Source organism: Glycine max, chromosome 15, assembly GCF_000004515.6.
Source record: "Glycine max cultivar Williams 82 chromosome 15, Glycine_max_v4.0, whole genome shotgun sequence".
NCBI lineage: Eukaryota > Viridiplantae > Streptophyta > Magnoliopsida > Fabales > Fabaceae > Glycine > Glycine max.
In genome coordinates this window covers 13,884,802-13,903,339 of record NC_038251.2, presented here as the reverse complement: position 1 = coordinate 13,903,339, position 18,538 = coordinate 13,884,802, and positions in this window count along the sequence as shown.

Below are 18,538 nucleotides of genomic sequence, written 5' to 3'. Positions count from 1 at the left end.
TTGAAATTCAATTTCAATTGTGAAGAGTCACATCTTTTCATAAAATGCTTTGTGTAATCGATTACATGGTTTTGGTAATCGATTACCAGTGACAAGTTTTGAATAAAAATTAAGAGATGTAACTTCTCCAATGGTTTTTAGTTTTTTCTCAAGGTTATAACTCTTCCAATGGTTTTTCTTGACCAGACATGAAGAGTCTATAAAAGCAAGACCTTGACTTTCATTTCAATAACTTTTTTTGATATATACTTTTACAACCTTTGAATCTCTTTGAACATCTTTTTGAACTTCTTCTTCTTCTTCTTCCTTTGCCAAAAGCTTGCTAAGTTTTCTGGTTTCCAAACCTTGTTCTTTCACAGAAAACAAAAGTGTGATATATCTTTTCATTCTCTTTTGCCTTTGCCAAAAAGAATTCAACAAGGACTAACCACCTGAATTCTTTTTGTGTCTCTCTTCTCCCTTTTCTAAAAGAACGAAAGACTAACCGCCTGAATTCTTTTGTGTCTCCCTTCTCCCTTTTCAAAGAATTCAAAATGACACAGTCTGAGAATTCTTTTGATTCTTCCTTTTCCCTTAAACAAAAGATTTCAAAGGACTAGCCGCCTGAGATATCTTTTGTTTTCCCTTCACAAATTTTCAAAGGACTAACCGCCTGAGAACTTTGTCTTAACACATTGGAGGGTACATCCTTTGTGGTACAAGTAGAGAGTACATCTACTTGGGTTGTTGTAACTGGGAACAAGAGAGGGTACATCTCTTGTGGATCAGTTCAAGTGGAGGGTACATTCACTTGGTTGTTCAAAAAGAATAAGGGAGGGTACATCCCTTGTGGATCTTTGCTTGTAAAGGATTTTACAAGGTTGAAAAGAAATCTCAAGGACCGCAGGTCGCTTGGGGACTGGATGTAGGCATGGGTTGTTGCCGAACCAGTATAAATTTTTGTGTTTGTCTTCTTCTTCCTTACACTCTTTAATTTCCGTTGTGCACTTTAATTATCGCTTTTACTTTTGGTTAAGTTTCTATTTTTGTTCTTTACTCTCTTAACTTTGTAGTAAAAGCCTAATTGAATCTAGTAACATTAAGAAGAATAAGTTTTTTAATTAGTAAAGGTTCATTAATAATTAATTCAACCCCCCCTTCTTAATTATTCCGAGACCATTTGATCCAACATTTATGGGCTAAAATAGGAATCTCGTCAATGGTACCACAAATTTCATCAAGTAATTCTCTCATTTGGTTTCGAGATGAATCTTGTTGATGATTATGTGTATCACAAATTCAGTGGAAGCAAGTACATTTTCCTGGTCTTATATGTTGATGACATACTGCTTGCCGCTAATGATATAGACATGTTGCACGAAACCAAGAGATTTCTATCAAGAAACTTCAAAATGAAAGATCTTGGTGACGCGCCTCCTTTGTATTAGGAGTTCAAATACATCGAGATCGATCTCGGGGTATTCTAGGATTATCACAAAGGAGCTATATCGAAAAGGTACTTAAAAGGTTTGACATGCAAGAATGTAAATCGGGGGATACTCTAGTTGCTAAGGGAGACAAGTTTAGTCTCAAACAGTGCCCAAAAGGAAATTTGGAAATTCAGGAAATGCAGAAGATTCCCTATGCATCAGCTGTAGGGAGTTTGATGTATGCCCAAGTATGTACGCGTCCGGATATAGCATACATAGTTGGGGTATTAGGCAAATATTTGAGCAATCTAGGAATGGATCATTGGAAAGCAGTCAAAAAGGTTATGATGTATTTGAAGAGAACAAAGTACTATATGCTCACATACAAGAGGTCAGATCAGTTGGAGATCACTGGGTATTCTGACTCAGATTTTGTAGGATGCCTAGATAGTTTGAGATCCACTTCAGGTTACATTTTTATGTTAGCCGGTGGTGCGATTTCTTGGCGCAGTGCCAAGCCAACCCTTACTACTTCATCCATCATGGCGGCGGAATTTGTGGCATGCTATGAGACATCAAATCATGGAATATGGCTGAAAAATTTTGTCACAGGGCTGCAAATTGTGGAAGGAATTGAAAGACCGCTTAAGTTACATTGTGACAACAAATCAGTTGTATTGTATTCTAACAAAAATAGGATCTCGACCAAGTCGAAACACATTGACATCAAGTTCCTAGTTGTTAAGGAAAGGGTACAAAATGGACAAATTTTCATAAAACACTTAGGGACAAACTCCATGACAGCAGATCCTCTTACTAAGGAACTTCCACCCAAGGTCTTTCATGAGTATGTTGCTCACATGGGTGTTTCACAGTTCAAGGAATCTTTGGTTTAGTGGGAGTCAGTCACTTTTATGTATTTTATGTTCTATGTTAGATTTTATGTATGCATACATTGAATTTTGGATATATTTAGTTATATATATAAATATGGTTTATTATTCAATTATTACACTTTGTACATTAAGGTTATTAAATGATCTCATTGAGGTAAAGTAGCGCCAGTTGAAAATAGACGTGTACAGACCACCTTCACGTAATTTTCATGCTACACATTTCATGATGAGTCTATGTCATTTGATTCTGTCAGCATTAGTGATCATTGATGAGTTTAGTTGTGATTGATATAATGAAAACTGCTTTGGTTCTACATACGGATGTAATCAATGGACAAGATTTTTGGAATATGCTCAAGGCATGTAATGACAAATTTTGAGCTCATAAAGTCTAACACATTCATAAGGATTGTAAGGATATATATATTTGACCAATGGGAGATTGTTAGCAATTTTGGGTCATACATATATATATCACATAATTGAATGAGTTGGGGTCATTATATAATTAGCTAGAATATTAAAGTGGTCTAATCAATATAAAAGTATGGCTAAGGGCATATATGTCATGAAAGGATAATTGTGTAAATACCAGTAATATTATAATTTGATGAGGGGCCAAATTATAATTATCAAATTTGGGGTAATTGATGGAAGTTACCAATATAAGGGGTTATGGTCCCATTTGTAGAGAGCGCAATCGGTACGGTTTCTTTTTATCCCGGGAAGAGAAAATTTCAGGGAAGAAAAAGAAGGGCTCTCTACAATTGGAAGAAGATGAAACCCAGATCAACCTTTCATCATCATCATTCTATCATGACTAATCTAGGTACGCTTCCGCATATAGTTTTAATCATGATTTTGGGTATAGGAACACAAAGGAGTTCTATTTATCTATGTACAATACTTTCTCTACATGAATAGAAAGCATGTGGTTAGAATTGACGATTGTCTGTTAGAATAAAATTAGACTGATTGATTGAATCCCTATATTTGAAATTAAATCTCAACATTTTATAGTATTAAATAAAATTTCTCTTATCTATGTATTCTTCTTTTTATCTGCTTAATCCATAATAAAAAAGTTAAAGATATAATAGAAAACATATTAATGTTTCATTGATATTTAAAAATAAAAATCCAAATAAAACATTTTTTATAACTAAAACATCAAACAAAATGGGACAAAAGAAAAAACTGATGACTATACACTTAAGAGACCAGATTGTTTGTCAATTATGTAAAACTAATTATGTAAAACTATCACATTATATCAATAATTTATTTTACTAACAAAAACGTGTCTATTGAACTCATAATTTTATAAATTAATAAATTTCAGTTAAAAAAGAATATATTTTGTATTAGTTTATTCTTTTCTTTCCCAATGATTCTTGCAAATTTATATGATTAATTTGAAAGTTTAATTCGACTCTCTATATACACACACTACGTACGCAGATAAATTTGTGGGTATCTGAGTAGATAAAAAAGCCTCTTGCTACCTCTCTGGGTATCACGCAAGTAGATACGCTTCAATACCATAACAAATAATTTAATTTATATTATATGGATATCCCTACAACCTAACATGCGAGCATGTGAAGCGATATTGGACATTGAATGATTGATAAACGCTAAGTATCACACAAGAAGCTCATTATTTGTTCACAGGTATAATTTGGTGTCATGATCTACAGACAAATGCTAATCAATGTGACACAACTTCTTTTTATTAAAATAATATTGTTATTAATGTATATCAATATAGTTTTTAATACGTAATTTCTAATAAAAGTATTCCTTATATATTGAACCCTTTATTTTATTCCAAAGTATAATTTAGTGGCACGTACCCAATTTTAATAGTAAGTAACAAATAAATGGAGAATAAAATGAAGTTAAGAAAATATACATGATTTAATTATATTTGTTTATTAGAAAGAAACGAAGCTACGAAAGCAAAGTATATTCCTACTCAGACGATTCTTAGAAATGGTTGCTATGCACTTGACTTTTTAGTCATTTAAAATAAAAAATAATTATAAAAAATGTAATTATAATAATCCTGATTATTAATTTTTGAGAGATTCACTATACAGTACTTCATACAATGATATTTCACTCAATACTTTTATTGATTAAAATTATTTATGGATCAAAATTCTTTTTAAATAATTCTTTCCGAGACTTTAATAATTTGTTTCAGTTATTTTCAGGATCAATATTTATCCCTATAAATTAATATAAAACTTTTTCAATATATTTTGTCCCTCCCTTTTTTTTTAAAAATTTATCAGAAACTCACCTATCACGTAACTACTCTGAATGTGGTGGGTATTCGAAGGCTCAGCGAGAGTAATGTCACGTGGCAGTTCAAGGAGTTTGAACATGAGGTTGAGGCCATTGCCAGGGTTCGTTACCCCAATGTTGTTCCTGTGAGAGCTTATTACTTTGTGCATGATGAGAAGCTGATTATCATTGATTTCATTTGCCAAGAAAGTTTGCACACTTACATGGTAATGGTATCAATTCGTTGTCTTTCTTTGTTGAATTAAATTAAATTTCCTGACTTTATTCATTTGGGGTAGTTTACTACTAATTTAATACTTCAATTAATTGTCACTTATGATGTTAGTCTAATAATGTATGCTTTTTATGCCAAGTCGTGAATATATTACGGGTTTTTTTGTTGCTCTTTAGATGCGACGAATTTGCTGTCTAGTGTAGTGGCATAAGGCCAATGCTTAGCCTTGAGCTTGCGGAGATGGTTTTTGGTTTTCGGGAAAGTGAAAACATGCTGCTTAATTTTACAAACTATTTATTTAATAATAATTTTAATATATATATATATATATATATATATATATATATATTATACAAACTATTTGGATTAGTTTTGGTTTTAATTTATAGGTTAATTCATGGGAAAAACAGACAAGATATTTTAAAAAATTATAAAAAAAATAACATCGATTGATCTAAAACGAATATTGAGTGTGTTATATCATATTGGTTTTCACAAAAAATAATGTGATATAATACATTTAATATTGATTTTTTTATAATCGATGTACAAAGCACTTCAAAATATATAATTTTAATTATATTTTTACATTAGTTTCAGTTAGGATCGATCTAAATAATAATTTTTAACATATGTTTTAAAATTAATGTTAAAAAATATCTACTTTTAATGAGAGACGTTTTAATATTGGTTTTTAACTAATGTTAAAACTTTTTCAGAATTGATGTTAAATTTTTTTTCAGTCGAAATCCATAAAGTAAATAAATTAACTAGTAATGACAAATTTGCACTATTAATAAATGTTTACAATTTAATTTCTACTATTAATGGTTCTTTTAAGTTATCATGCTTCAACAATTTAACAACCATTCTTTTCAAACAAAACATAAAAGATATTAAAAAATAATTTAGCAAGTCAAGATGAAATAATATTTATTTATTTATTACTCTATAGATTTAATGTTATATTTAAATTAAAAATAAAAATATTTTTTTATTCATAAGAATTTAAAACACGTAAAGTTAAGATGATTTGCAACAATTTAACAGACATTATTAAATTAATTAAATTAGAATTTCTTGGTAAGTTAAAAAACAAAAGTATACATAAACTAAACTTTGATGTAGAAGTTTATTAAAATCAAAATATGTAGTCTTTAAAATTGAACTCCTTTAAAAAAGAAGATAAATTCAACTTTCAGCAAATTAAAAGGCTTCTATAAATTAGATTGTTGAAACCGTAAATGAAATTATTGCTTAAAAAATCCCATCTTTGATTATAAGTTGATTAAATTTAAAAGGATTTGAAGTAACGAACAGGATTGGTCCATTTGGCCATGTGACAAACTTTAATATCAATTTGGATGGGAATTATTGGATATAATGGTGTATAATCATAATACAAAGAGTAAGCCATAAATATTAGAGGGGCGGCAATTTTTATTTAACTGAAATATTAAGAGACTTGTGAATTGTGATGTGGGGGGGGGGGGGGGGGGGGGGGGGGGCGTCTGCCCCTGATGGCATGTAACCCTCTGTTTCACATTAGTTGTTTTTAAAGTAATGTAAGTAAATTGTTACTACCAATTACACAAATTATTATTAAAAAAATGATTATTACTATTTAAAACTAATTCTTGTTTAAAAAAATTATATTGTAGTTATGAGTTTATTTAAATGTGGTAAACAATAACTAGTTTCCTAAAGATATTAGGTAACGAATAAAATGAAGTTTTATTAAAGAAATTTAAAATTTATGTACTAATATTAGTGTAAAAAGTTTTATACGTGCAACCAATAATATATTATTATTAATATATTTTTAATTATTTTTATAAAATTCAATAAATTTATTATAAAAAAACAAGATAAATTCTTTTGCATGGTCGATGCATACATTAAGTATTTACTCTTACTAAGGTGTTAATAATACACTTTGTATCATACATAGCTTTCAATGCATCTTAACGTGATTTTTAGTAAAAATATTTTATTTTTTATCCCTCAACAAGTTTCCCTATGCTATTAATGAGTCAGATTCTTGTTTTTAATCATTGTATTGTTGGTGTAAAGTATCTCTTTTTTATGAATCTCTATTAGGCATGATAGGTGTATTAGTTCTTATGGGGATTGATCTGGACTTGTTTTGACTTTGACGAGAAAAAATTGAGTTGATCAAAATCGGGTTTGGGATTGGATTTTTTCCAATTGAGAAGATTGGATTCGAGGATGAGATCGAGTATGTTGGTCTTCGCCCTACCTCCACCCCACTGCTATTTTGATATAATAAATCTTTTTTTATATTATTGTTATAACCTTACAATACGTTAGTTTCTATTATCGATTTTAATGGATTAACCGTTGTTTTATGCATGGAATTATTATTTTTTTTATAATAGTGTACAATTTTTACTTAATTTTATGTTGAGGTTAAAAAATAAACGAGAGCAAGTAATTTTTACTTAATCTATATGCTAAACACTTGAAATTTCAATCTCAGTAATACAAGGTGTCATGATCACTATTTCTTTAAGTTATCCAAAAATAAATAAGATCAAATAATTTTTACTTGAAATTTCAATTTAACATATTCTAATAGATTTAGCTAATTACAACAAAAAATATCCTGCTTTCTCTATTTTTTATGAATAAAAAAACAAGTTAGGATTAAGGGCGGGGCAAGGAAACGATCCCCAAGAAGGATCGGGATAATTTTAATTTTTGGATTCCGACAGAAATTTGGAGGCGGAAGCAAGAAGGACTTGGAGAGTCCGAACGGGGGTGAGAGACTAAACCAATCCAATCCCGTTGTAAGAAATATAGTACAACCGAAAATAATAATAATTAATGCTCTTATTTTTTAAAAAACAATAAATATTTTAGGACAAATTATAAATGTACGGAGTACGAATTTTCAACTTAGAATTGTTGACACTGAAAATTATAAATGTGCTAGTTCACGAGTCATATCTCTCATTGATTCCATAATCCAAACTTTTTGATTGTGCAGAGCACTTACACAATAAAGGAGAGCCAAATGTGGTTGTTTCACTTAATTAGTGCTTAAACTATTGCAAAGTTAGGAATCTTTCTTAATCTTTGTTTCAAAATATCATCACTGAACACCAGACAACTGAAAATTGAACAAAACAAACACAAAACACCAATACTAACTAACAAAAGAACAAACGAAAAAACTAACAAAAGAACAAAAAACCTTCACCTACCGGAGAAAAAAGGTTCTTTTAAAAAAAGGGCTGAACAATTAAATTCACAAGTGGGATACCCGTGATCAAATCCAAAGGCTTGTTTATTTAGTCCATAGAGTTTTGAGATAGAAGAAAGGTACACATCAGATGAATTGATCAACATAATTAAAACGAATTACACCTTTCCATAACTGAAATTATTAATAATATAGTTCAGTTTAAGAATTTAAGTTCAGTTCATCACTTCAACTCATTTATTACTTTTTTTTTTCTTTCATAGTTTCTCTTTCTAATCACAGTATAAAAGACAAACAAATATTAAAATTCAATGATTACGTTTTATCATTAAAATAAATATTTTAAAAGTGAAAGAAAAGAAAAGGCACAGATGGGATTCTCCTAATAAAAAGAAAATAGATTGCTATATTAAAAGAAAATAAACTATTTTTTCCCTTTTGGGCTGCACAAAAGGGCGCTATTTACCTGGTCTAAACAAACTCAAAATTCCCTCATGAACTTGAGAGAATAAATAGGGTGTCTTTGGTCAAACCCTAATCTCAAATCTCTCAAATTATAGTCAACTCATGTAAATTTATTCATGGGAAACCAACACACTTTCGATCATCCTTTTCCCATGACACACACAAACTCAGAAAATAGAAAATAAAAAATAATAAAAAAGTCAACTCAGGAAATTAGCCAATTATCCCGTGGGGACATGACACACTTCTCACGCATTGGGGTACGTAGCTCTTATTGTTGAGAACAATACGCAAATGCTATACGTTTACTTGTAGTGTACGCGTTCACTCTTTCAAGTTTTTTCGCTTTTGCAATGGATTCACTCAAATTGTCTAGCAAGTGCTTGGTTTAACTTTTAGTTTCTTTGTCGGGATAAATTCTTGTATGTTATGGGAAGTAAAGCACTTTTGTGTAACTTTAGCCCTCAATTAGAAATGCTTATTGGTATGAGTCACACATCAATTTGAATTGATTCAAAGAATTTGAATTATGTCATTTATATATTTAGGTCAAAATCAAACCGAACAGATCAAAATGATTCATGTACGAGTTGAGTCACCGGTTTTGATTTATAGATCCGATCAAAACCAAATCAAGTATTGAGACCACTAGTGTTGGAACTTCTTAAGTTATTACTTTTAGGTATATTGTTATTTGTTTTACTTTTTTTCATATTTTTTATTATGTTTATAATATTAATATATCATATTTTATTCATTTGTTTCAGTAAATCTAGTTGCAACAAATTTCGTTGTAGCGTATCTGATTGCAACAAAACTTATTACAAGAAATCAAGTTGTAGAAAATAGTTGTGATTCAAACTATTATAGTAAATCTCATTGAAAAATATTTTGTTTTAATTTGTATTAGTTTATTTTAGAATATTGCGTTGATGGTATTGAATGAATCAATTTTTTTACTTTCATAAATTTGATAATATTGTGTTAATTATATTGAATATTTGGATGAATCATGATATAAAAGAGTAATGCTAAGAAAAAAGATCAAATTTAAATGAGTAATCTGTTGACCCAAATCGAACCAAACCGTTCATAAATGAGTTGGATTTCCAAAAAAATTATGAAAATCGAACCGAAACAAACTGATTAAATTTGATTGGAATGAATCCTAAATTTGACCAAAACTGACTCGAACCAACTTACAAACATCCATACCCTAAATATACATGTTAGTTACAAATTATAAAAATAAAAGATAAAGTAAACAAAAATAATAATGATTCATTTTACTAATTAAAGTAATACACATATAGTCAAGTCAATGGAATACAACAATAAAATTGAACAAGAATTATAATTAATAAGAATTACTCCAATAAAATAATAACGATTCCACGTTTAGTAAGAATTAAGGTAACATGAATTGAACAATAACATAAAATAATAATTTTAATGTAATAATTCTTGGATTAAGGTAACATGTACACTCTAATTATACTAATTAATGCAATAATATAATTTTAACGTAAAAATAAGAATTAAGGTAACATGAATTGAACAATAAAATAATAATGATTCATTTTACTAATTAAGGTAATACACATATACCAATTCAATAATTACTGTACACTTTAATTATAATTTTAATGTTATAATTCATGTAATTCGCTAGTATTGAACAAGAATTATTCCAACATTTTTTTTAATAAAAGTAATAGAATAGGGAGACATCCTAGTACCATTTGGCAGAACATCGATAACATGTTGGGTGGGACTCAGCAAAAACACACCAAGAAGATTATTGTACAGACTCAATCGGTAAATAATTTTTTTTCCTGTGGCAATTATTCAACTAGTCTTTGGACGTGAGGATATCTCCATAAGGCTAAGTATCTCTGCCACTCTGGCATTGCAAACATAACATAAGGCTAGCTAAGATCCAAAGAACCAATAAGAATGGCATAAAAATGAAAGCTGTTTGGAATTATTGGCTTTAAAAAGAAAAGCACTTCAAATATGAAATTTTAGTGATTGTGTGTACCCACTTATTTCTGGATACTTTGGATGAAATAGGACTTCGAATTTCTGGGGAATGTTAAAAGAACATGTGCACTTTACCATGTCATTGTCATTTGGATATTCCACTACTAATTCTTAAGATACATAAAATCAATTGAAATAAATAAATATACTGACAAATAAAACCAAAATAGCTTTGCATAAAATACGATCAAATTTGATTGTGATACTTAGGTAAGTAGTGGATCAAAGAAATTCTCAATTTTTCTTGGTATATCGGATAGATATTCGGTATCTTATTTTGGCGCCCTTTTATAAGGCTAAAATGATCCTAATCAAAGGCAACCATGGAACTAGGTTGCATAATCTAGTTTAAGAGAGAGATTACCTAGATGGTAATATGTTCATGAAGACTCAAGGTTAGAAAAGGTTTGTATAAATCAAATAACACAATGGTACAGTTTTGTTATATTATCTCCCCTGCATAATGAAATCATGTTTTTATTGTTCAATTGGGGTTGAAATCAATTAACACAACACAGAAACATGAATTCATTGTATTACCTCCGTTACACAACATAATCATGTTTCTGTCGTGAAATTAGGTGGTGAAAAAAAAAATAGAAGTACAATTTCGTTGCACACTGAAAATGTACTTGTGTTGTGTATTTCTTTTTCACTCCTCAATTGCACAATGAAACATATCCTCAATTGCACAATGAAACATGATTCTATTGTGCAGTTTTTTAGGGATAGTTTAGGATATGATTAAAGTGCACCCACATGAGTAGTGCCATTAGAAAAATGGGTAGTGCTAATATCAACTCCCGCACAATTAATTTGTTAAGAAACCCTCCACTGTTCTGGGCTTTAAGGGAGAAAACCAATAGAAGCCTATGTCTGACTTTGCAAATCCAATCACACATAATTCCCTCTAAAAGGGAACAAATTCCAATGAAAAATCTAGTGCAATTTTCTCCTCACCACCCCATGGTCTATAATATTATACTTAAAATGTTTTTTTATTAATACATTAATAACTTAATTTTAGAACGTACATAATATAATGAATATATCTTCTGTGAAAATATATATAACTGTATGTGATTTATTTTGTTAATTTAATTTAATTAATAATGTAATTTTCATTTTGTAATTACTATAATAAAAAAATATAATATCATGTAAAGAAATTTTCATAACTTAAATTTCAATATTTGAAGTTATTAATTCAATACTTCAAATATCCATTTGAGATTATTTTTCTAGTTTAATTAGTTTTTATCGTTAATTTGTAGTTTAAGTTTTTGTAATATCAAATAAGTAATTCAAATATTAAAAGACAAAATTAAATTTTTTATTATTTAAAATACTTATTTGATGTTACAAATTTTTGAAAGATGGAACTAGTATCAAGTAAATCTCTAAGAAATATATATTAAAATTATAGAGTAAAATATGTTTTTGATTTTTCTAAACTTATCCAAGTAGAAATGCGTCGTCACTCTATGCTACCCGTTCTAAAACATTGACTCAAATTAATTATGCAAACTTATGACAACTTTAAATTTAAATATTTATTTAACCTCTTAAAATAAAGAAAGAGAGAGTAAAAAATTATATTAAAGACTAAAACTAAATCATGAAAAAAATTGGCCGGATAGGAATTTTGGTTTGTTGTTTGATTTAATTTTGTGTGTGAAAAAAATGGGAGTTGAGGTCCAAGAGACCAAACATACCAAAAATACATAAGACAGGAAATTGCTTCGTGCATCTCTGGATTTGTTTCTTGCACCATAATCTGGAATGTAATTTGCATTTCGGATTAGTCATTTCGAAATGTAAAAATTTTCATTCCAAATTACATTCCAGAAAGATTAACCCATAATGTAAAATTACATTTTAAATTAGACTTTTTGAAGGGTTAAAAAGGTGTAGGAAGCAAATCTCGAGTTGAGGGAAGCAATTGCCTAGAAGATACGAATGATAAAGTCAGCCCAAAAAGGCATAAACAGGAAAAGGGAGACTACATTCAATATCCGATGGGCTTTGCTATTCCAACATGCATCTTGCTCTTCTCATCCCATGTTGTGTTTGGTTTTCTTGAATTTTCAAAATATCCTTGACAGAATCACAATTATGTTGATCAAATAATACAACAAAGTTACATTTTCGTTGTACAAGAGGGATGCAAACAAATTACACAACAAAATTGTATTTCTATTATGTATTTTACTCAATAGAATCACAATTTCACTAAGTATTGAATTTACACATTTTAATACAATGGAAATGTGATTTTGTTAAGCAAAATATATAGTGGAATCATGTTATGTTCTGTATTATTTAAAAAGAAACACACAACAAAAATATGATTTTATTTTGTAATTTTAATTACTTTTTTTTAATTCAATTATATTCTTTTATCTAGGGAGCTTGTAATGAATAATTGACACTTCAACAGAGGACATAATGATTCACTAACAGGTGAATAGTGCACGTATATGAATCAATATAGTTTGGATCGTTGATTTAGTTGATGCAATTTTTTTTTATATAAAGATTTTAATGATGAAGAGACTCATGAATAGTTCTCACGTTTGAGTTGGTTGATAAATGTTTTGTATGCTTATATGTTTTGACATTTATCTTACATTTTATGACTTAAAACTTTGTTTTAATCACTTTTATGCTAATATAACTATTAATTAAGAGTAAGTTTATTGTTTTGGCTTTTAAGTAATTTTATTAATATTTTATGTTTTATTGTAGGAAAATAAGAGGAATTGAAGATTATGGAGTTCAAATGACTTGCTCAGCATGTCAATACTCACTTAGGCAAATTATTTTCACAATGAGGATTTGGGCTTAGCACGTTATCATTTGCAACAGTTTTATTTTGCATGTAGGCTTAGTGCGAGATGTTAATGCTAAGCGCGCATGTCATTATGCAAAAAAAAAAAAAAATAGGGCAACACGTTTGACCCTATTTAAGCTCCAAGAATGTGAATTGAAGGCATATTTGGTTGGGGTGAGTCATCTAGGGTTTACGATGAAGGTTAGGAAGCTTTCTTTTGCTCTTCATGGCTTCCCTACCATTTCTCATCATCTCTTGCATCAATTTTCTTCTTTTCTTCTTGTAGATATGTAGTAAGTTTAGTCTTTTTGGGGTTGATGTAAGTGAACTCATCTTTGTGTATACATTTTGGTTATTAATCTATGTTTATTGTTCATTATTAAGTGCTCTCTTCTATGCATAAATGTTTTTTTTTTTTGGCTTGATCACCCTTTACTTGATGTTGTGGTGTAAATTGTCATTGGGAAATACTTTTGAACCTAGAAATGGAGAGGAACACTTAATTGGTTTTGGGTGTAGGGATGAAGTAAAGCTTGCTATAGTCATCCTTTAAACTCTTTTTCTTAAAGCAAGTCATTTGGTTAGACTAGTCAAGGGATTGATAGTTTGATCAAAAGGCTTAGATTCTTTCCATCCAAGGGATTAGAATTTGAATCATTTTTAAAAAATATCAAAAACAAATTTTGTTTATTTACGTTATTGTTATTTACATTTCCGCAATTCTATTAAAACATTGTTTCGATAGTCGTAGTTAGTGAATAGTGCTATTTTGTTCAGTATTACGCGAGTCCATGTAGATACAATACTTGGACTTTCATTTCATATTATTTTCACGACTTGGTATGCTTGCCAAGAAGCTAACATTGGTACAATCTAGATCATTCATTTAGTTAGTGCAATTTAGCTTGTTTCTTTTTTTTGTGCACAAGATGAAACTTATAATAATTGAATGAAGCGTGAATAATATATGCATTGGTATAACAAATATGTGTTATGAGACACCACCTTGTCTTCATATTCACAAATTTTCTAAGAATATGGAAGGATTTCTTGTTATTATGTATTACGATGGCGATATAATATTAACTTATGAAGGGTTTTTGTGACAATATAATGTCCTCATGGTCCAAATTTTCTTAAAGAGAAGACATGACAATTGTTGCTTTAATGAAAAAAAAAAGAGTTCTTGATGTTGATTTGAATTACATTTTATCAAAATGTTGTTTAGAGTTTTAGGAGTCACATAGTGATAAAACAATGGTTGGATGTTTATCAAACTCAAGGGAAGATTGAGGGTTTGTCAGAAATGATATCGAGAATACTTGTATAATTCAAAAGTTGCAAGGTAGAATACTTATTTTGTAATCAGATTTTGACTAGTGGAATCCTTCAAGGATTTGAAAAATAATTAGAGGTAGTTAAAGAGTTTAACTGAACCAACAAAAATTAAGTATTTACACTCTTTTCTTAAGCTTTAACTTGTTTTATCTAGAATTCCCTTCAAACACACCTTGGACGCCAGGGTTGGACATTTAACAAGGCAACTAAGGTCATGGCCTAGAGCCCCCAAATTTATAAGGCCCCCAACTTTTTTTACTAGTAGTATTATTAATATAAGTTATTTTTTAAAAGCCCACAATCCATTTTTTAGTTTTTGCAAATGAAAAGTCACTCAAGAGTGACTCAGTAAATTTCTCAGCAGAGCATATAATCCCTATTGGCTATTTATACGGTTCCAACATTAATGCAATTTAATTTTTTTTTTACAAAAAAACGTCATTTTTGGATCAACCTCTATGTTTCCTCTCTAGTCTCTCTCATTCTCATTCTCTCTATTCTCAATTTTCTATTACTACATTCAAGCAATTATTTGACTTTTCAACTTTCATATAATCATATTCTAATTTGTGAATTGGTATACCCCACACCAAGTGACCAACTCCAATACTCCATCTCCAAGTGACAGGAAGAGGATACTCACAAACGTTGCTAGCATCTCAAATTCTCAACAAGTTTGATCGTTTCACTCATTTGCTTTGCATTTTAATTTATAAAGCAATTGATTAAATTGAATGAATGTTTACAAACTACAATTGTTACATCTTATTTATTTTTATTGTTTATCGTTGTAGGTGCAAGCAAAGTGATTGTCATTATGGTTTGGATTTTAGATATTAGTAGATGTGACGGTGCATAGTCATAGCTTAAAGAAAATTTCGTTCACAGATTTAATTTTTCACTTTGCAGGTTTTATTGTTTCATTATTATCTTCTTTTAATTTTAAAATAATTTTACTTGTTATTTTTATTTTATTCTATTAGTAAAATATGTCAAATAGAAAGTATGCATCTAGTTTTGAAAAATTGAAAAAAAAGAAGAAAAGAATTGAAAAATTGATTCAATCTCAACAAGGTGCTCTTCATAAATTTGTTACTATTCATAAAAAGGATGTTACAACTAGTTTAACACATACAAATATGCAAAAAAAAATATCCTCTAGAAATTCCAAATAATATTGATATGGTAGAGCAAAATACTGATAATGAAAACATTCAAGAGGTAGAAAATCTTAATAATATGAATAATCCCAATCCTAGTCAAGAACAAGAGGATAATGAAAATTTACAAGAAGATAGTTTAGAAACAAATAAGGAGATCAATAGTACATCAAATGAAGTTTCTAAAAATATTTATGATCCAAGACAATGGAAAAATATTGATAAAAACTTTAGAGATTTAATTGTTGACAATGGTCCAATTAGATATAATGATATGTAGTATCCAAAAGATGAAAATAATAGACATTTTCCTTCATTTTACTACCAAAAAGTTATGACAAATGGAGAAAAATATGATCAAAGATGACTAGTGTATTCAAAGGATTTAGATAAAGTGTATTGTTTTTGCTATAAGTTGTTTTGCTCAAAAAGTAATGCTTGTATTGCTAATCAATTAGTTAGTTAAGGTACTAAAGATTGGAAAAATATTGGTTCCAAGCATAAGAGTCACGAAACTATTTATGAACATGTAACTAATATGGATAAATGGATCGAATTAAAAACAAGATTGAGAAAGAAAAATACAATTGATAAGGAGATCCAAGAACAAATTAACAAGGGGAAGGAACATTGAGAGAAGGTTTTGGTAAGGATTATAACTATAATTAAATATCTTTCTATAAACAATTTAGCTTTTCATAGGATAAATGAAAAAATATACCAAAAAGGCAATAAAAACTTTTTGAGTTTGATTGAGTTGTTAGCAAAATTTGATCTAGCTATGCAAGAGCATGTTAAACGTATAAAAAATGGTGACCTTCATAATCATTACTTGAGTAAGACTATATAGAATGAACTTATACAATTGTTAGCTTCTCAAATAAAAAATATTATACTAAAAAAGTTAAAGATGCAAAATATTTTTCTATCATTCTTGATTGTACTCCAGATGTAAGCCATCAGGAGCAAATGACTCTTATTTTGAGGTGTGTTGATACTTTCAGTTCTCCCATCAAAATAGAAGAATACTTTTTTAGATTTTTTACAAGTCAATGTCACAACAAGAAAATATCTTTTTGAGGAACTTACTCTGGTATTAAAAAAAATATGACCTTGATATTAATGATATAAATGGGCAAGGGTATGATAACGGGTCTAATATGAAAGGTAAAAACCAAGGAGTACAAAAGAGATTGCTGGACATAAACCCTAGAGCATATTATGTTCCTTGCGGTTGTCATAATTTGAATTTAGTTCTAGGTGATATGACCAATTCATGTACAAGAGCTATTTCTTTTTTTGGAGTTTTGCAATGCATTTATTCTTTGTTTGCTTCTTCTACCAAACGGTGGAAAATCTTACAAGAAAATGTATCTAAGTTTTAGTTAAATCACTATCTCAAACTAGATGGGAATGTAGAATTGAAAGTGTCAAAGTCTCACGCACCAAAAATAAGAGACACACTTGTTCAATTATCGAAAACTAGTGAAGATCCTAACATAAAGAGTGAAGCCATATATGTTTCGCAACTTATAAGATGGAGAATTTTGAATTTTTATTGGGAATGAATATTTGGTATGATATACTTTTTGTAGTAAGATCATGCAATCTAAATATATGCATATAGATATTGCTATAGATTACTTAAGAGGCCTTATAACTTATTTGAAAAATTATAGGGAAAATGGTTTTACATTTGCATTAGAATCCACCAAAGAAATTACTATTGAAATGGATATAGAGTCAAGTTCAATGAAAAACGTAAGATTCATAGGAAAAACATTTTGATGGCATTGTTAGTGATGAGATAACTCATTTTGCTGAAGATTCTTTTCGCGTTGATTATTTTTTGTATATATTACATAAGTCTATTTCTTCTACTGAGAGTCGATTTGAACAATTTTTAGAATATGAAAACATGTTTGGATTTTTATTTGATTCAAATAAATTTAAAACTTTGAGTGAAGATGAATTGAAAAAATATTCCATCAATCTTGAAAAGATTTTGAGTTTTGAGGACCATTCTGATATTTATGGTCTTAATTTATTTTCAGAATTAAAATTGTTCAAAGAAATTCTAACAAATGAAATTAACACACCATTAAAAATATTGAACTATATAAAAAAGTTAGGTTCTTTTCCAAATACATAATTCTAATTTACATAATTTTAAATATTATTATCTTTGTTTTCGCAAATATGATTCTAATTTATATATCATATATGTTTATGCTAATTTGAATTGATTAATAGTACACACTAAATAGAAATTATACTTTTTTTTATTTTTTATGGGTAATATTATTTATTCAATACATTGCTAATAGGATATTATTAACATTACTTGTAATTGTTGCAACAACTGAAAGAAACTTTTAAAAATTAAAATTGATTAAATCATATTTGAGATCAATCATGTTATAAGATAGATTGAATGAATTAACTATGTTATCTATTGAAAGTCAGATGTTAGAGTTACTTGATTATAAAACTTTAATAAATAATCTTACAACTCAAAAAGCTAGAAAATAACAAAAATTATTAATTTATATTAACATTATAGCATAGACCTCTGTCTTTCTTCAACAAAAAAAAAAGCCCCTATCTTAATTTTTGCCTAAGGCATTGAAATTCTTAAATA